At 29.7% G+C, this 11,965-nt stretch overlaps 1 non-coding gene across 1 annotated transcript; it reads left to right on the top strand.

The window, feature by feature from the left end:
• The first annotated feature begins 11,443 nt into the window (after window positions 1–11,443).
• LOC123301889 lies at window positions 11,444–11,562 on the top strand. The gene has a single exon (XR_006535450.1). It is a non-coding gene; the product is annotated as a 5S ribosomal RNA (ribosomal RNA).
• Window positions 11,563–11,965: the final 403 nt, after the last annotated feature.

The raw sequence follows: 11,965 nt of genomic DNA, 5'->3' as shown, positions 1-11,965 counted from the left end.
TTTTACTGACTATAATCAGTGACCAACAACTTACTCTGTCTTTTTTGCTGAAATCCATGGAGCTTCTATGATTTTTATGACACTTTGCAGTTTTAATCCCATCGATTGCAAGGAAATTTCACTTTCAGTCTTTAATTTTTTTTAGTTGCCATACTCGCACATCTTTAATAACAACATACAAATAAATTTTCTTCATATAGAAAGTATAACTAGTAAGCAATACGAAACGAACATGTTTTCTCTCGTTCAGTTCTTTTATATATTTTAACGTCTATACATATACGATACGACGTACACATGGATATATAGGGGATTGTGTTAATTATGGCGCAACCCCGCAATGAGACTTTTATTCATTAAAGTCAGAGCTTGTAGTAGTAAACTACTACCACTACTATTCTCTGGTACGGCTTAGTATGTTGAGTTTATTGTAATTAGAGTCTCGGGTGGTTATGATGACGCTAACATTCATATGAATGAAATGTATGTGCGCCTCTCCCTTTATCCAACATGTGTTAAGGACATTATAAACATACTGGATGTCACCAAAAATATTATCTATATCAGGGTATATCAGTTTCGAGAACTGAATACATTCAGCAGAAACTTGAAATCACTAAACAATCTATCAATGAAGATACCATACTTCGTTCGTTAAGCTACAATAAATTAGATTAAATTGTATTAAGAATAGTAAAAAAAGAATCTTTATACTGATATCGCGTATAAAGTCGCACGGTTTTTTAGTTAGGCGTGATACATAGGAATAGATTGACTTCCAAATGGCATATCTAAAATCAAATTAAATGGGATGATCGAAATAGATATTTTCCTTGAAGACTCGGTTTTAAATTTTTTACTTATTTAAATACTTACTTCACAGAGTACAAAGAAGCAAATGCTGTAACTAGACGCTCAGTCGCAATATTAGATCAGTTGGTTAAGGCGTAGCCAATTCCGTCCGCGTTGGAATTGATCAACTCTAGGTTTTGCTTAAATTTTATTGCCTTGTCACAAAGATAGCCAATTCAAACCGTGTTTGATCGTGTGGTAGCACGGGGTTTTTTGAAATATCTCCTTTTCAGATTAGGACAAATCGATTTTAAAACCCCAAGTATATATAAATTATCTTTTGTTAAAATTACTGCTATATAGGAATAACCGTGAGGATAGATTTTAGAACCGTAGAAAGCATAAAAAAATCTAAGGAAATTTAAAACATACACGATTTTCTAGATATATCTGACATTTTCTAAAAATTTGTTTAAGGGATTTTTTATCTGAATGGGTCTGGTCTTTAAATTGACTGAATTATCTGGGCTATAAGAATTATTTAGTAAAATAATTTAAAAGCGTACAAATATAAATGATGATCCAAGGTACAACACCCATACTGTTAGTGATTTTTGTTGTGATTTTGTGTGTAATTTCTCGGTGACACCCTGTATAAATATTAGTAGACTGATATATGGAATCTACTTTCACATCTGGTGTAAAAAAACCACCATGCCAAATTATTTATAATTATTTTTTCTTCTTTTTTTTTTGTTACAATATATCATAATTAACAATTGCATAAGCAGCAATCAGAATTATATAAGTACTTAGACTTGATGATTCATTGGCCAGACAAGTAGAGTAATATACTGCACATAGAACATATATTAGGTTTTAGAACGAGATATTAGACAAAGTTTGGTTTTAAATACAATATCCTTATTAATATTTTTAAGATCATTAATACTAAGGTTCAATTAGTGAAGAATGAAAATAAACACTGTAAACCTTTTAATTTCCACTAATAATACTTTTTATATTGTTAAAAAATTTTTTAACGCTTCGTTTTGTATATTATATAAAATTAGAAACAGGCTCCAATCGAAGCCTTTAGCTACAGTCGAAGGCTTCACGCTTTTTCATATCTGAAAAAAAAAATTGAATACAAATATCTTCGGAAATCAGGAAATTATTGGGATTAAAATAATTGAAAAATGTGTTTTTTTAAAAACGTTCCAATTTTACAAAAGTCGTATTCTAAGGGGCCCTCCTAAGTGGTAATTCTAAGTTATTACAAAATTCCAGTATTCGATATCAAAATTTCATCCACTTATAAAATTTGTTTATTTTAATCATTCATTTAACCAAGTCGCATAATTGAAAGTTGCATCCATGAAAATCATGAATGTTTGAATTTATTAATTTAGGAATTAATACCTACAGAAAGGCAGTCCGATCTTTTTCACTATAGAATTTTTTTACGGATAAGTGTATTCTTTTGTTATTCTAAGATATCGATTCCCTTGAAAATAAGGATTGTATTGAATTATCTTGAGAATGTTCTTTCACAGAGAAATAATACATAAACTGTTCAAAATATGTCAAGAATCTTTGTCATATTTAAAAAAAATATTTACGTTTAATATTACAATGTCATATTAAATAAAATTTGTTTGAAATAAATAATAATACAATTAATTTTATAAAAAATAAATTCATGAACGTAGTGTGAACGAACCAACCTAATTGTATTATATTTTCCGAACCACAAGTTAGATCATACTTACAAAAAGTATATTTTCTAATACGTCTAACATTTATACTATTTTAAAAGGTAAAAAATCTCAAATCGTCTACAAAAAAACACGAAAATAAAAGTAAAAAAGTGAAACTAACATGACCGATTTCATTTGAAACATTTTTCATTAAAAATAGTTGTAGTCGGAGATCTTCGTGCTAATTGAGCTTCGATTAAAGCCATTTTTATTCCAAAAACTCAAATAATCAAATAGAATCAGGATTTTGACATTGCTTTATATTTCATGCTTGTTTCCATCTTTTGCGTTGTTGAGCTTTGATTTTAAACTTTCATTTTATTTTCATCGTTTTTGATTAAAAATAGTTGTAGTAGGAAATCTTCCGGCTAATTGGGCTTCAATTTAAACCATTTTTGTTTCCCAAATTTCAAATGATATCATTTTTCTTTTTTGAGTTATCGTGTTGACAGACATACGGGCAGATGGACAGACAACCGAAAATGGACTGATTAGGTGATTTTACGAGCACCTATACCAAAATTTTGCTCGTAACACCAATATTTTTAAGCGTTACAAACTTGGGACTAAACTTTATATCCTATGATATATTTCATATAGACATGTTATAAAAATTCACGATTACGATACCAATTGGATTTATCTTGATAAAAAGAGACATCAGTAAATAAATATGCATTCTACGAAAACATTGAATCACGAATTACGTGAATTTATCTTAATGTATTTCTAGGATTGTATATGTTATAGTCATAATTTTTAGCCCGTCAAAAGTGACTTTTGTATAATTAATTTTAATTTTAAAATTATAATGCTTAAGGTGAAAAAAAGACCAAACTAGCCCTACAAAGCTCAACCAAATAGCCGTCCAAAGCTCAAAACATAATTGAAACTTTTTGTAGAAAGGTTTTGTCTATGATATTTATAAAATACTTACGAATTCTAGATTAAAACATACGAAGAACAAATACCTGTTTATACTAAAAACTGTGTTAATTCAATAAAATAAAATCGAATTCAAGTGTTTCAATAGAAAAATATGACAAATAATGACAACTTAGAAATATTATAAAAGTACAAAACGAGAAGATGAAAAAAATGATTTGACATAAAGAGATATTATATACATTATTTATATAAGAAGATTGAGATAACCATTATCAGATTTATATGTAATCCTTAAGAACCCTTGTCATGTTATACATACACACCAGTTTGTTGAGTGTATACTAGGTATATAAATGGACAACATCATCACTGGCCTGGCTGGTCTCACTCTGCAGCAAGTCCCATGTAATAATATGTATCCTTAAATGTGTGGACAATAGATTACAAATACATCCATTTAATATAATAATGACATGCATGTTAGTTTAACACATTGTTACTACAAATTTACTTAAATTTAATAACTCCACCATAACTCATAAAATATACAGTTGACAGTTCTGGTTTTACAGTTCTAAGATTCTTATAATAGACAAGGTGTCCGTCAGTGGATGATATTACTTTTAGTTATTGCTAAATATACATTTTATGTAACTTAATTAAATCTTTACCCCAAAAACTCTTCTATTTCTTCTATGAAAATTCTCAAAAGAAGGGCGTTTTTTTTCATAGAAATCAGAAAATTTCTCTTGCGTGGTTAAACAATTTTCTGTAATTTTCTGGGTGTCTAACAATGGATTTTATCTGAGTCATGCAAAATAATATTTACTTTTGCTAGTCAGTGGTCTTCCTATGGGAACAACAAAAGAGAATATCTGTCGATGTCCTTGCCGGTGTATTCATAATTTTCTGGACCATGTGAAAGAATGCGCACTTGTGAGAATATTTGTAGAGGAAAGAGTTGTAAGGCTAACACAGTTTCATAAAATGATAAGAGCTCAACATTAAGCCTCACTTTTTATCACAGAAAAGTTTACGAGAACATATAAGTTTGGAATAAATGTTTTCGTAATTTCATTTTCGTTAATTTTTTTCATTCGTTAAATGTAGAGAATCAAAATATTCTCGGCCCTAGCTCTCGGTTATACGAGTTGTTTCTAAGCCTTCCTTTTCTGCACTATTTCACTATTCAATCAAAACTCATAGGCCCAAATCGTGAGCATAATCTTTTTTTAAATTATAGTTTTCGATTTCGCAAAAAGTTCTCTTCTGTATAAAAATAAATAAAGATAATAAAGACAGAATAACTTCTGGTCTCATCCGCAATAAAAATTAATTTTTGAAAACTCTATTTACATTCACTACACTCGCAGAAAAAATTTGAAAAAATGTTTTTACTTTTAACAAACATGGCCAGTTTGTTTGGCGGTTGTGGGCAAACAAAAGAACGGGCGGATGGTGCTGCCAGGAGAATGGCGGTAATTTGAATTACTACTCTGAAATCGTGGACTTAGCGCGTACAACCAGTGGCACTACAAATGTTTTCTTATACTGCAATCTTGAGGGTGAGCTCCGAAGTATAATCTTGAAATATTAATAGTATTCTCAATGTGGCCATTGTCTTTTAGGTACGGCGCCCGCTCTTTATGCAGAATGTTGTGAAAAATACATAAATTATAGCGAAAAGGACATAGTTTCTACCGGATATCTCACGTAATGGACGTTTTTCTAACAAAGAAATTTGGCCTTAATCAAACCTGTTTTTATATTCTTCTTTATATAACTACATTAAATGAAACACAGCATATATACACTATTCTGATTTGGCAGAGATATCAGAGTGCTGTTTATGGTACTCGCAGAATTTTGGATCTAATTTATTAAACATGAAAAAAAGTTACAATATTTTGGTTGTTTCACATCAGAATAAAATTGTTTTTTGTAAGAGCCATGATATGTCATCACTTAGATTAGCCCACGTTTTTTTTCATAATAACAAGCTTGATGTATTTGCTCATTCATCTTTTTTTTAGTTTTTGCTTTAAGATGCATATAAAAAGGTCATATCGTGACCTGCATCACCAAGACCAATCTTTTACTTTGCAGATAAGTGTAAGTGTATACCTGGTTGCTTTATATCTAGACATATATACCGACGTATAACAAACATCACAAGCATTTTACAAGTTAGAAATATTGTATAGTTTACTTGAACTGAATCATTTACCACTGACATCAACAGGATACAATTTACATGTAATGCAGAAAACTCCTCCTCGTTTACTTATATACAGTGTGGAAGCGAAATAATACCACAAATATAACAGAGCTGCATGTGGATTGAAGATAGATTAGCAGAACTTAGTTTCTGAATATCATACAAGTCAATAAGTTCGGTTTTGAAGATCACAGTCATTCAAAAATATTTTAAAATCACCCATGCTTTTTTACGATAAAATGATTTTTTTTGAATTTAAGAAATTATTTTCTACCTTTTAGTTCAGCTATTTACAAAAGCCTGTTTTTTAGTTTTTAAATTATTATTTTTACAGAGTCAATTGCTGTAGCCACTCAGATGTCGATATTACACATCTTATGATTTTTAAGACAGTTATTTATTTATCAAAAATTCAGTATAAATATGGTGGGAGCGCAAATAAATGTATATATTTTCAGATATGAAAATCGGTATACCTGAAAATCTTGATAAGGATAATTAAATAAATTTATTAAATTATTTTATTGTCATCGGTCCTTTGTAAGTATGTCCAATTTCGAGTTAATCCGACGTTTTGAAGGGAATCAAAATTATATTCAAAATCTTTAGGCCAAAACAGGATTTTTGGAGTTTTCTCAAAAACAACTATAACGATTTCGATTAAACTAGGCACAAGGCTAGACCGTAAGGTGTTCCTAGGATTGGTTTAACCCAAGGGAAAACCTTTACAAATACAGGAAAATGGGATTTTCTAGGGAGGGGACAGCAGTGAAACTTCGTATCAAGGTTTATATCAACAAGGTCCTAGGTTTGATACAACTCCCCTCTATCAAGTTTATAATATAACTAGCGACCCACCCCGGCTTCGCACGGGTGCAATGCTGATACTAAATACACTACAGAAAAACTGTGAACGTTGTATATAAAAACATAGCGGCCCGCTCTGGCTGCGCACGGGTATAAAATATATAGCCTATGTGATTAAAATCGATCCAGTAGTTTTGATTTATTCATTACTGCCCGTGGCCCGCACGCGTTAAATTTTGGGTAAAACAATCCCCCTTTCCCTATACCATGAAGATCTCCTGCTATCTTTGGAATATCTAAATGTATGCGGAAAAAATGTAATTATTTACGACATCACATTAGAAACCTCAAAAATAGCAGTACTTCTCCACTATTTAATGGATGTTATTATACATATAAACCTTCCTCTTGAATCACTCTATCTATTAAAAAAAACCGCATCAAAATCCGTTACGTAGTTTCAAAGATTTAAGCATACAAAGGGACATAGGGACAGAGAAAGCGACTTTGTTTTATACTATGTAGTGATAAACTCTTGTTCGAAGTTTCGGACCGTTTATTCGCGCCAAATGTGTACCCAGACTATTATTTCCCTTGCACCTTGTATTAACCTATGTACAACATGATAGTTGATGACATGAAAATAAAATTGTAAATACATATGGTAAGAACAGCAATCAAAATACAACGTGTGTACAGAGTATTTGAAATTGAAGTGATTTTTTTTTTTTTTTTTTAAATATTAAATGTACCTACATACATTTTATTTCAATACTGTTTATTTTCAATTGATAGATAGATGTAGCAGCTATGTAAAGGGTGGTTAAATTGGGGTAAAAACTTTTTAATTTGAAACAAAACAAAAAAACAAAACCATATGAGATATCAATATGAGTTTTATCATTTTATATATTGGACAAGGATATTTTAATTGAAAACAAACAATTGACTGAGTTATTGGTTTTCGAAAATATTTTCTAGAGTATTTTTTTCATTAATCGAGAATACTCACCAAGAAAGCATAATACATATTCCCATAAAATACATATAAATTTGCACCTGATTTACGCACTCAAGGATAAACAATGATGCTTACGAAAAAATGTTTCAAACAAAAGATGTTTCTGTTATAAATAAGGAACATTTTTAACATTTTGTTCAATCTCTAATGGTATACAAATTGGATCCTGCGGAATATAAGATAATTTTGTCCCAAAGAATTGAAAAAATCGGGTTTATTAAATTATTAGATGCGTGGCTTTTGAGATATAATACAAAATTGGACACAAAGAGCGATTTTCTCAGAAACTATGCATCCAATCGATATATAAATCCGATTTTTGTATTTTTTGGGTCAAAATTACCATATATACAGAGTTTTATCGAAATCAGAAACAAAAAATTTTCCCCGATTTTTTCGATTTTTTCTAAGGGGTACCCCTAAGAAAATTTCAAAAAATCGAAAATTTTTATTTGCCTTCGATATCGATAAAATTAATTATATAAGATAATGTTGACCCAAAAAATCCAAAAATAGGGTTTATTCAATGATTAGATGTATGGCTTTTGAGATATAATACAAAATTGGACACAAAGAGCTATTTTCTCAGAAACTATGCATCCAATCGATATATAAATCCGATTTTTGTAATTTTTGGGTCAAAATAACCTTATATACAGAGTTTTATCGAAATCAGAAACAAAAATTGTTTCCCGATTTTTTCGATTTTTTCTAAGGGGTACCCCTTAAGAAAATTTCAAAAAATCGAAAAATTTTATTTGCCTTCGATATCGATAAAATTCATTATATAAGATAATTTTGACCCAAAAAATCCAAAAATAGGATTTATTCAATGATTAGATGCATGGCTTTTGAGATATAACCCAAAATTGGACACAAAGAGCTATTTTCTCAGAAACTATGCATCCAATCGATATATAAATCCGATTTTTGTATATTTTGGGTCAAAATTACCTTATATACAGAGTTTTATCGAAATCAGAAACAAAAATTGTTTCTCGATTTTTTCGATTTTTTCTAAGGGGTACCCCTTAAGAAAATTTCAAAAAATCGAAAAATTTTTTTTGCCTTCGATATGGAAAAAATTTATTATATAAGATAATTTTGACCCAAAAAATCCAAAAAAAGGGTTTATTCAATGATTAGATGCATGGCTTTTGAGATATAACCCAAAATTGGACACAAAGAGCGATATTCTCAGAAACTATGCATCCAATCGATATATAAATCCGATTTTTTTATTTTTTGGGTCAAAATTACCTTATATACAGAGTTTTATTGAAATCAGAAACAAAAATTTATTTCCGATTACCCCTTAAGAAAATTGTAAAAAATCAAGACCCAATTGCTTATTGTGTTGATAGATAGATGGATTTTGTTCGTGGCATTAATATTTTTAGGCGTTACAAACTTGGGACTAAACTTATATTAAGTATATCTTGATAAATTTCATATATATATGGTAAAACATCAACGTGATAAGGCTTCGTTGGAGATAACGCTTAATATATAATTTAAATAAAGGTTTTTTGGAAATGTATCAAAATTACATAAAGCCCTACCTTGAATTACAGAATTAACAAAGCCCTGACTTGTTAATGGTATCTTGGATGAAAACTACTGCTTTTAACTTTATCTTCTATGTCTTCTATGCATTCTGTTCTCTTTTAAAGCGATACTTTTAGAACACTCTATATATTGCATATATTGTGTATACTTTTTATTTTGACTTACATATACTAAAGAATATATAAATAATAATAAGTGTATTTCTCTTTAAATTTATTGATAGAAGAAATATGTTGAGTATTCATTCTAAAATGTTTTCATTTAATTTAAAAAAAAAAAAAAAATTATACATATCGATGTTTCAAAATGAAAATATCGGTATATTAGAGGAGAGTGATGCACATTCATATTGACTATATTACATTATTATTATTTATAATATTTAACTTACTATTTTAAATCGAACTATTCGAAAATAGAATGCAAATAGGAGGCAAATAGAAATATTTTTTACGTATCGAAAATTCATTTTGATAGTATTTGTTTCTGGGATCTACCACCTTATAAAATTTATAATTGGATTTTATACTAAGAAAGACTCTACCTAGCGATATAAAAAAGAACTAGAACTGGCAGCTTTCGTAGATAGATAATATTTCACGGAAATATATATACATATTTATGAAAATGCATACTATAATAATTTTGTAACAAAAAGTTTATTAGAGAATTATATAATACATTAAAATGTTTTATGCCAATGTGCAATTCTTCAAAAAAGTAAATCACGTGTTTGGTTAGGTTAGGTTATATTGGCTATCCACGAAGGACACGAATAGATCATAGATCCCATTGTGATACCATTGCATGTTTTACCACTTTTACCGTTGATAATCTCACATATCAGCTCTTCAAATATTTCCAGAGAGACTTAGTTCACCTCTTACATTCATATACCATGCACTACACGAACCCACACAACTATTAATTAAATTAATTTTTGATGTGGTGACGGGAATCAAATCTGCTACCCAAAAAAGTTCAAAAACAACCAAAAAATTAAAAGTTCATGTTCAAAAAGTAAATCAAAAACAAAAAATTATAAAATTGAAGGTCCTGAAATTGTATAATGAAGTGGGTATCTTTTGCCTTTTCATTTTATTAAAATATCAGCTGAGTATAGCAGGTATGGTTTGAATTTTTTTTAATCTTTGCGCTGACATCTTTGCGTTAAAATCGAATAAGAAAATTTTCAACTACATTGAAAAATCTATAACGATAACAGGCTCAAAGAATAGGAAGGGTCATTATAAAATAATATCAAGTCCCATGTAAGCAACTGTGTAGCAAAGTACATGAAAATGATTTCTAAAATAATTATCTAAATACGATTTGAAAATCATCAATTTTCGCAACTTTTTTGGGAAATACACACTAGTAAACGCAATGAACGCTCTCAGATGCTAGAGTACTTCATCCCTACTTTATTTCAAGCAGAAAAGAGAAATTCAAATTTCAGCCGTCTTGAAACCAACTTTTTCGTGATGTTCCTCGCTTTTACACCGTCCAATAAAATAATTTACCACCTGATACTAAAAAATATCATTCACAAATGTCCAATGATTTGAGGTGATTAATTTACATATTTAAATGACGGTCAATTTTATTCAATATCATTAATTTTCATAATATGTTAAAACAAGTAATAAATATTAATTAGGTTGATACGAATAATGAAGATCATTACATTAATATTTTCATATATATTGTTAAATTATTAACCCGTTTATACACCATCTCAATTCTATATGAGAACTACTCCTAGCCCCCTTCTCTTGAATTTAAACGAACTGTGATATATACATTTAGAAGATTTGCATTTCTAATAAATTAGTCTATACAGTGTACCTAATATGTACCTAATATTTAATATAAGGGTTTGTATAAAATATACAAAATCAGATACGTAGGACTACTGTATTTAAGGGTGTCGCCTGTTTGATTATAAAACAATACCATATCAGTTGTTTTAACTTGGAAGGGTGATATTAAAACTATGTATATATGATGGTTTATCTGTCTAGTGTTAGGCTAGCGATGTATTCTTACGTGAGACTTAAGACGTGAGACAACGGAGCTAACTGAAGATAATGCAACACATACTGACGCGGTAGAACGTTATTGGACAACACAAAAATTATATCAATCAAACAAAAAAAATTTTGTAACAAATATTGTTAATGTATGCCTATACTGAACAAACAAGACATTTTCATAAAATGAAAAACATTTGATGTATACAGTTTTACTATAAAAAGTAAAATAATACAATTATAGAGTTTAACTGCTGTTTCTCTAACATATACGCCTATAATAGAGGCCACCCGCATCATTATTGGTTATTCTTTATTTATTTAACTACATGGATATTGAAAATTACATTTATGATGCAACAGCCATACCACGTTGAAAACACAGGTTCTCGTCCGATCACCGAAGTTAAGCAACATTGGGCACAGTCAGTACTTGGATGGGTGACCGCTTGGGAACATTGTGTGCTGTTGCCTTTTTATATTAAAAATATAATTTTTCAAAAATGTAATTGTAAATATGTATTTAGTTAAATAAAATAAAGATTAACAAATAATGGTGTGGGTGGCCTCTGTGATAAGGCGTATGTCACAAATACGGAGGTTAATCCCCCATTATTATTATTATTATTTATGATGTGGGTGGAGTCGGTTACTTCGTTCTTACCCAAGCGGCAACAATGTGATCAATTATACCACCCCCATTAATTATAATTTTCCACACTGCGGGCGCCTGGATTCAGACCCGCAACCTAAGTCTAAGTAGAAAACGGTCAAAGTATATCGCTTTACACCGTTCGACCACTTAGGCTCTAAAAAGTAAAATAAAATCATGAGGAATCATGAATTTTGGCTGAACTCGAGCTGTAACAATATTTTT

Source organism: Chrysoperla carnea, chromosome 5, assembly GCF_905475395.1.
Source record: "Chrysoperla carnea chromosome 5, inChrCarn1.1, whole genome shotgun sequence".
In the NCBI taxonomy this organism is placed as follows: Eukaryota; Metazoa; Arthropoda; class Insecta; order Neuroptera; family Chrysopidae; genus Chrysoperla; species Chrysoperla carnea.
This window is presented reverse-complemented; position numbering and strand designations above follow the sequence as displayed.